Genomic DNA, 18,244 nt, shown 5'->3' on the forward strand with positions numbered 1-18,244 from the left:
AGACAGACTGTGATTAAATTAAACATGCAACGCTCCTCTCTTTCTCTACCACTTCCCCTTGTTGCTACGAGTCCGGGCTAGAAAATACTGACAGAATGTACACAGTTATAGTTTCCTGAAACTTCATCAGTGTCTACCATTAGTGGGATATCGAAGGGTGTATCGGAAGGGGTTGAAAATGAATGCCAATAAAATATAATTATAATTAAATGCACCCCCCTCCCCCTCCTTTCACTTGGAAACGAGAGCTAATTCTCGAGTTTTTCACTGTCGTTTTCGTCACCAGTATCGATATAGTTAACAAACATTTATTTCATCCCAGTTACATTTTCACTGTTGGCTAGTATAATTGATTACGCACCTGGGTAGTGACCTGGGTGCAGCGGGGAGGGCAGCATTGAACACTGTTCCCCCCGCAGCGTGCAACACAAACATATTGGACTATAGGGAAGTGTCCTAGCGGCAAGCATTTCGGCAGGCGCGTGCAGCCGTCTGTAACACCGTGCAGCAGGGTGTGGCGCACAGCGCAAACCAGTTTGTGTTTCTCGATCGTGCAGTGAGCGCCGATTGGTTGGTTGGTTGATTTTGGGGGAAGGGAACAAACAGCGAGGTCATCGATCCCAGCGGGTTAGGGAAGGATGGGGAAGGAAATCGGCAATGCCCTTTCAAAGGAACCATCCCGGCATTTGCCTGAAAAGATTTAGGGAAATTACGGAAAACCTAAATCAGGAGGGCCGAACGCAGGTTCAAACCGTCGTCCTCCCGAATGAGAGTCCAGTTTGCTAACCACTGCGCCACCTTGCTCGGTGCCAGCAGCGTACCACGTCCGTCGAAGAATTCCTTACAGCGGTACACGAAAAGAGAGACATTTAGCAATCTGTTCATTCTCAGTATGAAAATATGTCGATTGGAAGGAGGATATGGAGTGAAATAGCAATGAAGCTTAATACTGACAGCAAGTAAATATTATTATTGTGTTATTCTGTTCTGACAAAATTAATTCAAAATCATATCTCGCAAATCTCTTGCCACATGTGATGTTAGATGAAATTATTTAAATTGTATAATGTTATTTTCGTTTACAATAAGATTTTAAAAAGCAAAGAGCTGTTGAATTGACTTTTACTTACATCAAGGTAACTACCTGTTTAAGTTTTCTCTGAGGCGATATAGTTGATTGGAAATTGGTGTAGGGTACTCTCGGGCGTGCATCAACCGTTTTCAAAATGTAATCAAATGTAGACACAGACATGCTCATGCATTCATGGAATTTATCAGGACCTAGGTGTAAACTCTCACAAAATGTATTGAACTCTCCAAACCATTCTTTATCTTTCACTATAATCCTTCGACCTTTCCTTACATGAACAAATAGACGTTCAGAAGCGTATGTCCTTCCAGCATCAAATCGTATAGCAATGCATCCGATTCTGTTTTTTATATGCACGCATAAGATCTACCGCACATTCGTGATCTTGCGATTTTAATGAAACAGATTGGTAAAAAAAAAATTGTACTCTCACTGTGTAGCTTAACAACGGCCTTGCCGCAGTGGATACACCGGTTCTCGTCAGATCACCGAAGTTAAGCGCTGTCGGGCGTGGCCTGCACTTGGATGAGTGATCCTCCGGGCCGCCATGCGCTGTTGCAAGTTTACAGGGTGCACTCAGCCTCGTGATGCCAACTGAGGAGCTACTCGACCGAATAGTAGCGGCTCCGGTCAAAGAAAGCCATCATAACGACCGGGAGTGCGGTGTGCTGACCACACACCCCTCATATCCGCATCCTCAGCTGAGATGACACGGCGGTCGGATGGTCCCGATGGGCCACTTGTGGCCTGAAGACGGAGTGTTGTGCACTGTGTAGCTTGATAATAAACTATCGTTCCATTTACGCCTGTAATGATTAAGTTTTTCAAGTTCTATTTTGGTTTAGCAAAAGAAGCAGAATTTAACGTGGCATCTAGCTGAATATATTGTATGAGTTACTCAGAAGACAAAAAGATTAAATAGTCAGATGGAAATAAATCGACAATTCTGTTGCAATTCCAGGAGAACCCTGTAGAAAAATGTGCCATTAAAAATGAACAGATGGGACTGAAGTTTACCAAAGCATTTTATTTCTACACTTAATTTATCTTTGATGTACGAAAAAGTACAGCTAATAGCTTAACATCTTTCTCTTCCTAACCCCGACAGAGAGTGAATCTTCTTACTAGAAATATCTTAATTCACCAGTGAACTGACGTTGACGGATAGCTGGCAAGGTTTTACAAGTCGTGAATGTGTTCACAGCTGCAGACTAACGAAAGGGTTTTATTGGGTCAGTTCTACCCAGCAGCAAAAATACAGCATTGTTCTATAAGGGGAAAAAAGAAAATTGGATGCCTGTTTATCTGTGGATAACAAGGTTACGAAAACATGAAAGTCATTATTTTATGAACCGCTGGAAGTTACTCGTTAAGGTTAAGATAGATTAAAAATATATGTAATCTACCTTAAACATATTAAAAGATAATTATGGTGAACAAGTTAACCACTTCACTCTGGATGGGGATAGGAACAAAACTGAGGAACACTATTTGCTGTGAATTACGAGTACGTTTACATTTCTCAGGTGACGAACAAGGACGAAATCCTTTGATAAGCATCGATTCCAATCGTTCACTGTTAAAAATACGGTTCGTTACAGAATTCCTCCAAAATTGCAACATAATTGGTGGTTTAAATTGCCTGATTGGTTAACCATTTCTCACTTGAAGAAGCATCATCTATTATGAGTAACGGTTACATTTCTGTAGCTGACTGATTTAATTATTCTTCTTTTGCCAAGACACAGTTTAAATTCACAAGCTCACCTTGCAATAGGTACTGCCACAGAATCTTGAAATAGTGTGATTTATTAAACAACCAAGACACGATGAGAGAGGTCAATACCTTAAAGAACCTCATTATATCGGTTTTCTGTAACATGACAGAATAAATTTCATGTTTATTTTCATTCTAACAAATTCTCTTTTCACTAGTCATCAGCGATTTAAAAAAAATTACAGTACTGGATTGGAGAAAAATTGAAATAAAAATTGTAGTTTCGGCTATATCGACACATATAAGAATGCTCCATGTGTTAAACATATGGCAAAATACTCTCCTCGTTTTGTGCTATCATTTGTCAAAATCTCGTTTCGATATCTCGAACGGTTTAGAACACGTTTAGAACACGTTATGAATATTTCTTCCTCGCATGCGTGCGGTCGGAAGTGTACTTGTTGCTTAAGTTCCATTTCCTCCAGGTTGGAGGGATAGTGACCTTCTCCCAAGTCAGTACCTCAGTTAAATTTTATTTACAGTAAAAAATGGTGTAATATGCACGAAAAGCAAAATTATAGCGAGCTATAGGTTTCATTGCAAACTTTTTCGAGTTTCCCGCACCGTTTTGCTTAAATGCGAATATCAGAATAAGTATAACAGTTAGCGAGATGATGGGCACTTCACCATGAAGCTGACATATAAAGCTATACGCAACGTAAAAATCAAATTCGTTTACCGAATAGTTTCTGTAAAGTCATGTGGGCAAAGCTGCAGAGCTAACGGACCGCACGTGACGTTCTACCTGTAGTGGCGCTTCAGAACGCAATTACACACCGCTGAACTCAGGACACTACAGCATCGGCTCCAGTTATGACGTCATCGAACGTTCTGCCTGTTCCCCATCTCGCTGTACTTAGGCCGTAGCCAAAGAGGCACCAGGGCATACGGACTCTGCAGCCTTATGCTCTTTGTCTTGCCTATTAGCCATTAGTCTGCTCCACGTGAAAGGTTGTAGACCATGCGTCTAAAACATCTGTATAAGGTAGGAGACGAGATACTGGCGGAAATGAAGCTGTAAAAGGGTAAGTCAGTCAGCACAGCACTTGGCGTGAAAGTAAAACCACCCAGGTTAGAGACCTGGTCTGGCAGTCAGTTTTAATCTGCCAGGAGGTTTCGTGTCTCGCTATAAATTACACTGTGGGTTTAGCCCCAAATTTTCATAGCCAAACGAAGAGTGAGAAATAGGCAAAAGAGTCATCAAATTGACCAGCATTACAACTCCTTTCGCAAAAAATATTCAATTAGCTTGAAAGTAATCAGAGTAATTAAGAAAACCTTTGATTTTAGGGAAAATTGCGGTCTGGATTCTTGTCCGAATTTTCATAACCAAATTAAAAATGAGAAATGGACAAATAGGGTACCAAACTGATCAGCATACTATCCAGATTTACAAAATAGGTTTCATTCCTTGAAGGTAATCAAGAAAATTAAGCGAAAAATAATTTTTTATTTAAGTTAAATTTTTGACCGAATTTCCATTGCCAAACGAAGAGTGGAAACTTGATACAGGGATATGAAAATAGACGAGCGTGATGTGTAATTTCGAAAAAAAATGCTTGAAATAAATCAGGGTAGTTAAGGAAAACTAATTACTGATCTGAGAGACAAAATATTTTACAGACAACTGGTGCTACCTACGTAACAGAAGTATCAAAACGTTAATCTTTTCGAAAACTAGCCATTTTGATCGCAGAAAGTGACACTGGTGTTATATTCAACTGACAAAAAGGCTTTCTTGGAATCGATTACTAAATTTGGGACATTTCGGGAACAGAAGAGGTTAGGAAAGCAGATGAGGTGTCAAAAAGTTCATCTCTGCGAGGCCACATACTTTTCACTTAAAAATTTTCGCCACTGTGATATTTAACAGCCAAACTGGCTTCTTTCGAGCAAAGTACTAAACTCAGCACATTTCGAAAACAAAAGACGCTAGGAAAGCTAGTTTTTAAAAGTCTCTATGATAACTCCTCATTGTTGCTGCAGTTCTATAGATGACTACTGTTCCTCCTTCAGCCATCAGCGCTATGCAGTTGAAAGGTGGCAACAGTGAAGCTAGCACTCTGGGATTTTTTTACAGTGAATCGTCTAGAGAATGTCTCAAGCATGACCTGTGCATTCCTTTCTTTCTTGTTGAAAAAATAAAGTAAGTACCAAATCACAACATAAATTAAAATTTCTGGGCTTTCTCTTAATGTACACCACACTAAATATGTCTGGAAACACCAAGTGATTATGGAGAATGGAAAGAAAATACATCAGAATATTGCATTTTACTTTTTCTAAGAGTTTGTTAAACTCGGATAGTACATACGTAAAAGAAACTATTACATTTTAGATTTCTCAAAACAGCCACCCTTTGCTATAATGTCGGCCTTGCATACTCTCGGCATGCGATGGATCAATTTTGCCGGGGTTTCAGCTGGAATTAGTCTCCATTCTTGACACAGTGCATCCCACAAATGTGTCGAAGCACGATTCTCCGTTTTATGATCCTCCTGTCCGACTCATCCCATACTAGCTGAGTCTACTTTTACACATATATACACTATGTTATCAAAAGTATCCGGACATCCCGAAAAACATAAATTTTTCTTATTAGGTCCATTGTGCTGCTACCTACTGCCAATTATTCCATATCCGTGACCTCAGTAGTAATTGGACATTGTGAGAGAGCAGAATGGAGCGCTCCACGGAACTCACGGACTTCGAACGTGGCCAAGTGATTGAGTGTCACTTGTGTCATACGTCTGTACGCGAGTTTTCCACACTCCTTATCAGCCCTAAGTCCATTGTTTCCGATGTAATAGTGAAGTGGAAACGTGAAGGGGCACGTACAACACAAAAGCGTACAGGCCGATCTCGTCTGTTGACTGAGAAAGACCTCCGAGAGTGGAAGAGCATCGTAACGTGTAACAGGCAGACATCTATCCAGACCATCACACAGGAATTCCAAACTCCATCAGGATCTACTGCAAGTAGCACGACATTTAGGCGGGAGGAGAGAAAACTTGGATTTCATGGTCGAGCGGCTGCTCATAAGCCACACATCACGCGGGTAAATGCCAAACTATACATCACTTGGTGTAAGGAACGTAAATATTGGACGTTTTAACAGTGGAATAATGTTGTGCGGAGTGACGAATCACGTTCTGTAATGTGGCGATCCGATTGCAGGCTGTGGGTATGGCGAATGCCCGGTGAACGTCATCTGCCAGCGTGTGTAGTGCCAACAGTAAAATTCGGAGTCGGTGGTGTTATGATGTGGTCGTGTTTTTCATGGAAAGGGCTAGCACCCCTTGTTGTTTTGGGTGGCAGTATCACAGCACAGGTCTACACTGATGTTTTAAGCACCTTCTTGCATCCCACTGTTGAAGAGCAATTCGGGGATGGCGTTTGAATCTTTCAAGACGATCGAGCACCTTTTCATAATGCACCGCCTGTGGCGGACGACAATAACATCCCTGTAATGGACTGGCCTGCACAGAGTCCTGACCTAAGTCCTGCAGAACACCTTTTGGATGTTTCGGAACTCCGACTTCGTGCCAGGGCTCACCAACCGACATCCATACCTCTCCTCAGTGCAACACTCCGTGAAGAATGGGTTGCCATTCCCCAAGAAACCTTCTATCACCTAACTGAACATATGCCTGCGAGAGTGGAAGCTGTCATCAAGGCTAAGATTGGGCCAAGACCATATTGAATTCTAGCATTACGGATGGAGGGCGCCACGAAGTTTTAAGTCATTTTCAGTCAGGTGTCCGGATACTTTTGATCACATAGTGTAGATACTCCGCAAGCCACCGTAGGGTGCGTGATGGAGGATACCCTGTACCAGTACTATTCATTTTCTTTCCTGTTCCAATCGCAAATAGAGCGAGGGAGAAACTACTATCTATATGCCTGCATATGAGCCCTAATTTATCGTATCTAATCCTCGTGGTCCCTACGCGCGATGTATGTTGGCGGCAGTAGAATGGTTCGACAGCCAGCTTCAGCTGCCAGTTCTCTAAATTTTCTCAATAGCGTTTCTCGAAAAGAACGTCGCCTTCCCTCCAGGCATTCCCATTTGAATTTCTGAAGCATCTCCGTAACATTTACATGTTGTTCTAACCTATCGGTAACAATCCTAGTAACAATCCTAGCAACCCGCCTCTGAATTGCTTTGACGTCTTCCTTCAATCCGACCTGGCACGGATCCCAAACATTCGAGCAGTATTCAAGAATAGGTCGCACCAGCGTCCTAAATGCGGTTTACTTTACAGGTAAAACTACCCTTTCCTAAAATTCGCCCAATAAACCGAAGTCCCTACCACAGTTCTCACATGCACATTCCATTTCATATCGCCTTGCAACGTTTCGCCCAGACATTTAAACGACTTGACTGCATCAAGCAGGAAACTAGAAATGCTGTATAAGAACATTAAACGGTTGCTCTTTCTACTCATCCTCATTAACTTACATTTTTCCACATTCAGAGCTAGCTGCCATTCGTCATATCAACTAGAAATTTTGTCTAAGTCATCTTGTATCTTCCTACGGTCACTCAACTTCGACACCTTACTGTACACCATACCATCATCAGCTAACAATCACAGATTGCTGCCCACTCTGGCCGCCAAATCACTTATGTTTGTAAAGAACATCAGCAGTCCTATCACACTACCCAGGGGCACTCCTGACGATACCTTTGTCTCTGATGGACACTCACCGTCGAGGAAAACATACTGGGTTCTATTACTTAAGAAGTTTTCGAGCCACTCACGTATCAGCGAACTTATTCCATATGCTCCTACCTTCGTTAATAGCCTGCAATGGGCAGTGTGTCAAACACCTTCCGGAAATCTAGAAATTGGGCATCTGCCTGTTGCCCTTCAGCAATTGTTCGCAGTATATCATGTGAGAAAAGGGCAAGCTGAGTTTCGCACCGAGCAGTGCTTTCTACAACCATGCTGATTCATGGACATAAGCTTCTAAAAAAAAAAGTGTCTTCTGAGGTTTACGAGTTATGCTATGGCCTATTTGAAGTCAAATTCATGAACCTTATGGATTCTGAATTGGGATCGAATCCCCGAGAAAATGATCGCACTCCCTTCTTATTAATTAAAATTCAGGTAGTGAGAACCTTCTTGTGTATGGTTCACTGACAGATGTGCTGGAAATGCGAAATTGCGAAATTGGGGGGGGGGGGGGGGGGATTACATTCGCTGCCTTAACAGAATAACTCTCGGAAAACAGTGGTTAGAGGCTACTGAATCTTTAACTTTGTAGTGATGTAAACATTCAATTTTATCTACCAATGCCGAAGCTATTATACTGATTTGAAGTTAATTTTTAACTTGGACATATTTTTCATGGTATAGAGACTCATGATTGAAAATTTATCTACAACTGGAAGGTACATACGTTAAGAGGACAGTAATTTAGCGAAGATATTAGGACAAAGAGTGTATAACCTATGCAAAGTATTTAGCTGCCCGCCGCACGCGGTGGTCTCGCGGTTCTAGGCGCGCAGTCCGGAACCGCGCGACTGCTACGGTCGCAGGTTCGAATCCTGCCTCAGGCATGGATGTGTGTGATGTCCTTAGGTTAGTTAGGTTTAAGTAGTTCTAAGTTCTAGGGGATTGATGACCACAGCTGTTAAGTCCCATAGTGCTCAGAGCCATTTGAACCATTTAGCTGCCCCTAGCCATGGGTTGTATGCAACCAGCAAAGTCTCCAAATCCCATGTGGAAGATTTTCTTATTTTCTCGCTTGCTACGAGCAAACTATTAGTCCTACACAAAAAAATGAACAGGATCTTGAAAGATAACCGTACTGTGGGAATTAAACAAACTTTCTTACAATAAACCTAGCAGAGGACGCCAGATGAAAGTTAACCTTAATATTGGGGAGTAGAGAAAACTATGCTTTTGCCTGTACTTTCTTAAAACCCTCTGGCAACGCTCATATTTCTGCTTACGCAGCTCTCGTGATTTTTGTGAATTTTTTTGTTTCTATACTGGACCACAAACAAATGGAAACCGACATCTGATATCGGCATTAATAAAAAAATGTAGTCATTGCAACTAGCCCTGAATGCAAATGGCGCAAAGGATAACTGGGGGAGGGGTACTTGAGAACGCTCCGTAGAGAACAGAGCATGTCCTGTTTTGCACGTTACTGATCAAGGGGCTGAAGGGCTCACACGCATTCTATAAAGAATTCTCCTTAGACTGAGTTCGTTGTGATTTGATGGTATGTTAAAGATTGATGATCATTCATAACCTATTTATTTTGAACATAATTATTCCATTTTACAGCAGTTACAGTAATTATTCCACTTTACAGAGATTAGTTTTACAACGTATGGCTTGGCTATCTTGTATGCTAATCTGCACGCACATTATTGTTTTACGGACAAGACGGAACTGCATTTGGCCATTACTGTACGTACAACATCCACTATGTGAGAGGAGGATAGCTGATAGGCTGGACGCGAGACACATCAACACAGCGGATCGAAAGAGTTTAGCGGAGCGATATCTGTTTTGTCGCTATTTCAAACTCGTGCCCTCCGGCAACGAACGATCGACCATGTGGAATTAACAGTTCATCCAACTACAAAGGGAGTGGAATAGCCAATCAATTTAACTATGCCGTGAGGCAGTGAATTACGATGTGACCGTTCAGTGTTATAATTTGGCTACCCAATGATCAGCCATGTTCACTACTACCAGCATGGGGCAGACCACGTGATCTAAAACCCCCTCCGCACAAAGAATCATTTTTACGGTTCTGCTTCTCCACTAAAATAAATCACTCGCGTTTGAATATACTTCGTTGCACTCGATTTGCGCAATACAATTCATACATTGGAACTATTGATGAGACTTTGTAGCTTACGATACCACGTGGCTTTGTACTAAGGATTGGAGCCTACTCCGTTTTCACACAAAATTTCCGAAATAAACGAGAAAGCAATCATTGTGTACATTCGTTTTCCTACATAATCTGAAGCTGGAAATAAAAAAGAGTCAGTACAAATATTCAAGTACCTGTCTTCCTGTAAACACCGAGACAGACGCACTGAGGGCACGTCTGCTCACTTACCCGTCTTCTGTAGAACTCCTAGAATATGGTGGGCGCCCGGAGGTCTTCCTGCGTCCCGGTGGAGAGGATGGTCGAACCACTTGGCCGTGACCAACCTCTTCACCCCAATCTTATGATACTGAAACGTCTTTGATTTCGATCAGCCTGTGCTGTATCTCTGATCCCCTACCCAGGAGTAAAGTTGCCACTACTACGCTACAGAACTACTTCTGCTGTTTCCAAAATAATATTTGGCCACGCTTAATGGAAATGTGGGAGGAGGATTAGGAATGTTCACGTGCATGATTCGCATTCAAGTACAAATAATACATGATACATGACATATATAAATATGTATAATGAGGCCTAACGTATTCTCCATCCGTCCACATGGAGTTCCGCTGCACCCGCGGCCGGCCGCATCGTGCAAAAAATTGGCGGCGGAGCCGCCTCAGTGTGTATTCTCGGTGCGAGCGAGCAGCGAAAACTGCTGCTTTTGGAGCGGTAACTACTGTACCGTTTCAATATTTTTGTAGTTAATTTAATGTAGTTAAACTTTGTACTAGTATACGTTTTCGCTAGAGGCTGCAGTTATGGAATTATTCACGAAAAACGACAAGAGTGACCTTCAAACGCGTTTTTCTTGAATAACTCGAAAACTACGACCTCCAGCGAAAACGTACCCCACACCAAAATTTAACTACATTAAATTTCCTATAGAAAGATCCTGGCATTTTTCCTGTAGGATGAATGGTTTGCATGTTGCGAGCGAGAGAGTATGAGAATCTTGCAAATGGTTTTTAAAGTTGTTGCAGGTTGCATAAAACCTATCGGTAGGGGCAGCTGGATCACCCTGCACAGTCCAGTCGCGTTTAGAAACATTCATAAGCAACATTTCAGTACGTCGAGTTGTGCATTTACTACCGCTCAGTCGAGTATTTTCTCCGACTGCAATGACAACAAGAGAACGACTTATTTGTAAATAAAATGTTCTGAGTTACCACACAAACGAGTTTAGAAAATATGATACCTTGAGGGTTTCACATTAGCGCTATACTTGACGCAAAAAGCCTTTATAAAACATCATAGGCAAACTGGAGGACATTCGGAGAATTTTAAGTGCAGTAGGTTGCGGTGTGAGAAGGAAACATTGTTTATCCTCGCTCGCCGTTTTTCCAAGTGTAGTAATTTACTCTGATGCAGAACTCTCGCTGGTCTTAACACTGACTCGAAGACGCGACGTGCGCTGCGACTTAGTAGAGGAAAGCGTCTCCTTCCATCGACTGCTCACTGACGTGTTTGAAAATCGCTTTTCTTCTACTGACAGTTTGCTTTATGAGGGTTGGTTTTCTTGACAATGGACTCCGCTTCTAATTTTTATTACTGTGCAGTTGATCTCCTGCAACGAAATATTCAGAATTATATCTTGTATTATTTTCGGATAGTCCACTCGTCAGTTACCATGTTTCGCAATTATGCTTTCTTTTGTTACTAAACGACAATTTAGAGTTACTTCTGCAAACTACTTAACATGAGTAACAAGTTGTGTTACTTTAAAAAAGTTGAGTATGGTGCATTAAAATTACTTCTGTTGAATGTGTAACACATTATACTCGAAAGGTGCTACCAATAGCAACTACGAAACACGAAATTATATCTTATTTGTGACATCTCGGTTGTATGTTTACGTGAACATCACGGTTGCTTGCTGCTTTTATTATTTTATTTCATTATTCTGAGTTGTAGACAAACAACTGAAATGTGGGGAAGCTGATACTGAAACGAAGTGTATCGTTACATATACTGAAACTACAGTAAGCTCCGTCAAGAGGCCGGAGATATTATGCTTATAAGTCACTTGCAAAGACCTTCGCAGGTAGCTCTGAGAAAAAAATTGTTTGAAGAATTTAGAATTTTCGATACGATAGATACCACGTAAGATTGGTTGGTTGGTCTGGAGGAAGAGACCAAACAGCGAGGTCATCGGTCTCATCGGATTAGGGAAGGACGGAGAAGGAAGTCGGCCGTGCCCTTTCAAAGGAACCATCCCGGCATTTGCCTGGAGTGATTCAGGGAAATCACGGAAAACCTAAATCAGGATGGTCGGACGCGGGATTGAACCGTCGTCCTCCCGAATGCGAGTCAAGTGTGCTAGCCACTGCGCCACTTCGGCCACGTAAGAGCTATGATTGATAATAAAAAAGACAGTCGATAGATTCTGGAAATGGAGATATCCAAGAATTTTTAAAACGCCTATTCATTCTGACTACCATTTTATCAAAACAATTTTTTTAACAAAATTAATTGGCAAAAATATAGTTAGCTTTCCATAGGTTTTTAATAATACAATTACCCTTCCTACTAATAATCCAAGAGATCTTCACTGCCACGGGGAGATTAAACGCAGTTAGCCTCAGATATTTCAGAAATCCTCCTTTCTTTAGGTGTACGTGAAAATGAAACTGTTAAATGATAATTCAACGCCTCATACACGGCCCAGTCACATTAATGTGAACACCACCTACGTTCGACGAACGTGAAATAACTACTCTCAGACGGCAGATGGCAGCAATAGCAACGGAGGGTGCACAAAGCTTGTCAGACGACAAAGAAAACAGTCCCCTCAACCCTGTGGAACGTATTCTCTCACCGATAACACATTTCACCCAGTGTAGGCCCTTCAGATTTTAAGTGGAGGTGCAGAGCTGCAGCTTTTTATAATCAGACGAATTTCACCTTTCTATGATGCGTTTTTAAAATATATAAATTTTCGTTTTTTAGCTGTTTGTCTTTGATTTTTAATTTAATATAGAACAAAAGCCACAGGTTTTGTTTTCTCATTCTATGCATTTTTTAATTAGTTTGGTTGAAGAGCAGAATATTGTACCACTGACAGCCCACTCGCCGCCCATATGGGACGAGCGGGATTAAATAACAATAAAAGGGAAAAAAAGGAAAAGAGTGCAGTTGTTGCAATGCACAAACGGAACCATTTATCTGACGCCAAAAGGGCTTGATCATTTGCTTTCGGGCCAAGGGTGGAAGCCTTTCCGAAACGGCCAAGTTTACAAATAGTTTGCGTGCCGCCGTGATTGATGTATACCGCGCATGCCAAAATGGCGTTGTCCAAAACCGGCACTGAGGCAACTGTGGTGCAGCACAGGCCATAGACGAGAGGGGTGAAATACGGTTGCGAAGATGAGTACGGACGAATAGACATGCAGCTGTTGAGCAACTGACCGTCCATATGAACCAAAGGCTACCAACAGTGACTCCTCAATGACCGTTCTACATCTACATCTACATCCATACTCCGCAAGCCACCTGACGGTGTGTGGCGGAGAGTACCTTAACTACCTCTATCGGTTCTCCCTTCTATTCCAGTCTCGTATTGTTCGTGGAAAGAAGGATTCTCGGTATGCTTCTGTGTGGGCTCTAATCTCTCTGATTTTATCCTCATGGTCTCTTCGCGAGATATACGTAGGAGGGAGCAATATACTGCTTGACTCCTCGGTGAAGGTATGTTCTCGAAATTTCAACAAAAGCTCGTACCGAGCTACTGAGCGTCTCTCCTGCAGAGCCTTCCACTGGAGTTTATGTATCATCTCCGTAACGCTTTCGCGATTACTAAATGATCCTGTAACGAAGCGCGCTGCTCTCCGTTGGATCTTCTCTATCTCTTCTATCAACCCCATCTGGTACGGATCCCACACTGGTGAGCAGAATTCAAGCAGTGGGCGAACAAGCGTACTGTAACCTACTTCCTTTGTTTTCGGATTGCATTTCCTTAGGATTCTTCCAATGAATCTCAGTCTGGCATCTGCTTTACCGACGATCAACTTTATATGATCATTCCATTTTAAATCACTCCTAATGCGTACTCCCAGATAATTTATGGCATTAACTGCTTCCAGTTGCTGACCTGCTATATTGTAGCTAAGTGATATGGGATCTTTCTTTCTATGTATTCGCAGCATATTACACTTGTCTACATTGAGATTCAATTGCCATTCCCTGCACCATGCGTCAATTCGCCGCAGATCCTCCTGCATTTCAGTACAATTTTCCATCGTCAAAACCTCTCGATATACCTCAGCATCATCCGCAAAAAGCCTCAGTGAACTTCCGATGTCATCCACGAAATCATTTATGATTATTGTGAATAGCAACGGTCCTACGACACTCCCCTGTGGCATGCCTGAAATCACTCTTACTTCGGAAGACTTCTCTCCATTGAGAATGACATGCTGCGTTCTGTTATCTAGGAACTCTTCAATACAATCACACAATTGGTCTGATAGTTCATATGCTCTTACTTTGTTCATTAAACGACTGTGGGGAACTGTATCGAACGCTTTGCGGAAGTCAAGAAACACGGTATCTACCTGGCAACCCGTGTCTACGGCCCTCTGAGTCTCGTGGACGAATAGCGCGAGCTGGGTTTCACACGATTGTCTTTTTCGAAACCCATACTGATTCCTACAGAGTAGATTTCTAGCTTCCAGAAAAGTCATTATACTCGAACATAATACGTGTTCCAAAATTCTACAACTGATCGACGTTATAGATATAGGTCTATAGTTCTGCACATCTGTTCGACGTCCCTTTTTGAAAACGGGGATGACCTGTGCCCTTTTCCAATCCTTTGGAACGCTACGCTCTTCTAGAGACCTACGGTACACCGCTGCAAGAAGGGGGGGGGGGGGGGGGGGGCAAGTTCCTTCGCGTTCTTTGTGTCAAATCGAACTGGTATCCCATCAGGTCCGGTTTTGAACGATTTTAATTGTTTCTCTGTCCCTCTGTCGTCTATTTCGATATCTACCATTTTGTCATTTGTGCGACAATCTAGAGAAGGAGCTACAGTGCAGTCTTCCTCTGTGAAACAGCTTTGGAAAATGACATTTAGTATTTCGGTCTTTAGTCTGTCATCCTCTGTTTCAGTACCATTTTGGTCACAGAGTGTCTGGACATTTTGTTTTGATCCACCTACCGCAGAAGGCGCCTTGTTCATGCACCCATGTTGACTGCTGTTCATCGACGTCGAAGGCTGGAATTCGCACGCCAGTGCCACAACTGAACTACATCGGACTGAAAGCAAACACCCTGCAACAATTGTCGAAAGGGTCCAAGCTAGAGGAGGAGGAATGTTTCCGTAATAGTCTCTGGGTGATGTTGTCGTTCTGGAAGGCACAACGGATCAACATAAGTATGGGTCTATCCTTGGGGACCGCGTCCACCCCTACATGTAGTTGGCTCGATGCCATCTGCCAACGTGTCTCACAGCTCGCAGCGTACGTGCGTGTTTCGAAGAACATCAGGATTAGTCTACTGTGCTCCCCGGCCACGAAACTCACCTAATTTAAATCCAATCGAGAACGTGTGGCACCACCTTGGTCGGGCTGTGCGCGCCGTGGATGCCCAGCTGAGAAATACAACGTTGTCGGCTTCAGCACTAGAGTCGGCATAGCTTCGCATCCCTGTCGGTAGCTTCCAGAAACTTATTGATTCTCTTCCTGCACGTCTCGCAGCTGTCCCGGCTGCAAAAAGTGTTTATTCAGGCTTTTGACTTCTGGTATCATTAATGTGACTGGGCAGTGTGACATCTGAACCTATTTCTGTGTTAACACATTTTATGAGAAATAAATATTTCTCTTGTTATCATTGCAGCCGGGGGAAATGCAACACCGAGAGGCAGTAGAATGCGTAACTCGACATACCGAGAAGTTTCTTGTGGATGTATCGAGACTCTACTGCACTGTGTAGATGGCACACACTTTTTCCTAAGATTTTCGATAAATTACTTTCCTCTTAACGTATGTACCTTCAGATTACAGATAAATTTTCACTCACGAGACGGTGTACCGTGAGAAATTTATCCACGTTAAAAAGTAATTGCTAAACGGTATACGAGCTTCGGGGTCAGTAGTAACGACTTAATGTTTCCGTCATTACGAATTTAAAGATATAGAGGTTTCCATTCTCTGTATTCTGACAATTACATGGTTAAGGTAGCGAATGTAAGAGGACTACAGATTTCACACTCCCAACGTGTCTCAGTCAGCGGACCCTGCACATAGAGCTTCTCACTAACTGTATTTTCACTAAAAAGAAGGGAGTGCGCGTATTTAATCAACGATTGGACCCTCATCCAGCACACGTAAAGTTCATTACTTAGACTTCCTATAAGAAAAATTACAAGGTGCAAATCTCAGTCACTGTCGTGGAAACAGCGTTAGAAGATTGAGGGTACTGTTCTTGTACACTTGGCTTTAGATTCTCACTTTCAAGCGTTGGAGACTGAGCAGTAAGCGCTCTGACTCCTGCATGCGAAGTCGTAGATCTGCGTTTACTTATAGACAGGTTTTCTTTTTCTGTATGCACTCACTTGAGCTAGCAAATAATGTGTGATATCGTATTTGATATTTATAAATGCGTACGTTATGAGTCCCAAAACCTCTTTTTTAAGGCAAACTTTTATGTAGAAATATGATCTGTCCGTTGAATACATTAATACTGTGACACATAGTATCTCTGTTCCACTTTCATCGTGACAGTAATGATCTGCTCAGAACATGATCACACAAACAGATTTCTTTTTGATAATGAGGGACACGGTAGGAATGCTACCGTTGTCTTGCGATTGCTAAATGAGTTTGGTCGTTTGTGCAACAGTTCTCAAAGCGATTACTTGAATCGTTATATGAATGGATCAAATCCACAGTTAAAATTTTTGTATGCTATGTATTCTTAAAACTGGTACTCGACATACAACTAACGTATCTCTCAATATCAAACATACGGATCGCACAGATTTTAGACACGTAAATGAGTGCCCATTAACAAGAACTCCTACCGGGAGATGGGCTCATTCCTGTGACCTCATTTAACGAATCAGTGAGTTTATGTCCGCACCACCAAATCACAAATGCAATCTACACGTATTGTTGGCTCTGAGCACTATGGGACTCAACTGCTGTGGTCATCAGTCCCCTAGAACTGAGAACTACTTAAACCTAACTAACCTAAGGACATCACACACATCCATGCCCGAGGCAGGATTCGAACCTGCGACCGTAGCAGTCGCACGGTTCCGGACTGCGCGCCCAGAACCGCGAGACCACCGCGGCCGGCTACACGTATTGTGTATATTAGAACATGATAGTAAATATCTGAATGCGATGTGTTAGATATAGGTCCGAAATTGCGTTTTATGTTTCTGTATATTGGAAGCCGAAGTCTTGCTCTTCACGTTTATTTAAAAATGTGTCTTATAGGTGAGGGAATTTTTGTATCCAGTTTTGTAAGAAAGAAACCGTATACCTTAGCTTTACCGATATTCTAGCATTTTCAGAAGCGTCTTATTTATGCAGAAGTTATAGATGCCGTTTGGCAATCTTTGATCACTGATGAGAAATCGTGGCTTTGATTTCACGGCACTAGTTGAGACACAACACAGGATAGTGCTGTAGTTCTACATCAGCGCCCGGAGTAGAATAATTGTCAGTTTCTAAATCCAAAAGATCAGCGTGCGAATCATTTAACTTCCAATTTCTTTCATTTTTCTTCATATTTTCACACAGTACGACTGCCGCTTCGAAAACGATAGCTGAAAGTTCACATCTACTGTTTTACGTCTTAACAGTCACAAAGGTTTTTTTGATTTCATTGTTCACAATGCGAAATTAGCGTCTGCTTCTTTGAAAAATTACTTATTTCAATACAGGACGAACTTTGAAAAATTTGTCTTGCTCTGGCTTCGTTTGTTAATGCGGGCGGTCTCGTGAGTTCGTTCTGGCGCACAACCGAAAGGTGTCGTCTTCGATACTCACCTGAAGCAAAAATATTATCTCACAGTGAGAGACCTCCATCATCTCTGACACTGCCGGAAGAACTCCCGGCTCCGCCATTATTTGTAATTATTACCAAACTTTATGTTCCCTCGCTACCAACTCGAGTCAAAGGCATCCAGTTAAAATTGTCAATGTTGGTTACACACAAAATGCAGTTTTAGTGGCATTATTGAAGAACATGAAACACAATCATTAAGTGTTTCGAAACGATGCCTTCGGGAAATTCGTGTGGAGTTACATAGTTCTCTGTTGCACATACTTCCTTTCATACTATCCAGATTTCTTCAAGTTTGTGGAATACACAGTAAATGACACCAATTTGTTGTAAAATCTGCTATCCTAATTATTATTAAAATTTGATATGCGTTGGTTTTTGTGACGAGAAAAAAATAGTGAGAAGTGCACAGAAATTTACGAAAAATGTGGAAAAGACAGTACTCGAGCCGTCGCTGTTTG

General features: G+C 42.1%; 1 pseudogene; it reads left to right on the forward strand.

The window, feature by feature from the left end:
* Nucleotides 1-1,533: 1,533 nt before the first annotated feature.
* LOC124723859 lies at nt 1,534-1,651 on the forward strand (annotated as a pseudogene).
* Nucleotides 1,652-18,244: the final 16,593 nt, after the last annotated feature.

Source organism: Schistocerca piceifrons, chromosome X, assembly GCF_021461385.2.
Source record: "Schistocerca piceifrons isolate TAMUIC-IGC-003096 chromosome X, iqSchPice1.1, whole genome shotgun sequence".
NCBI classification, from domain to species: Eukaryota; Metazoa; Arthropoda; class Insecta; order Orthoptera; family Acrididae; genus Schistocerca; species Schistocerca piceifrons.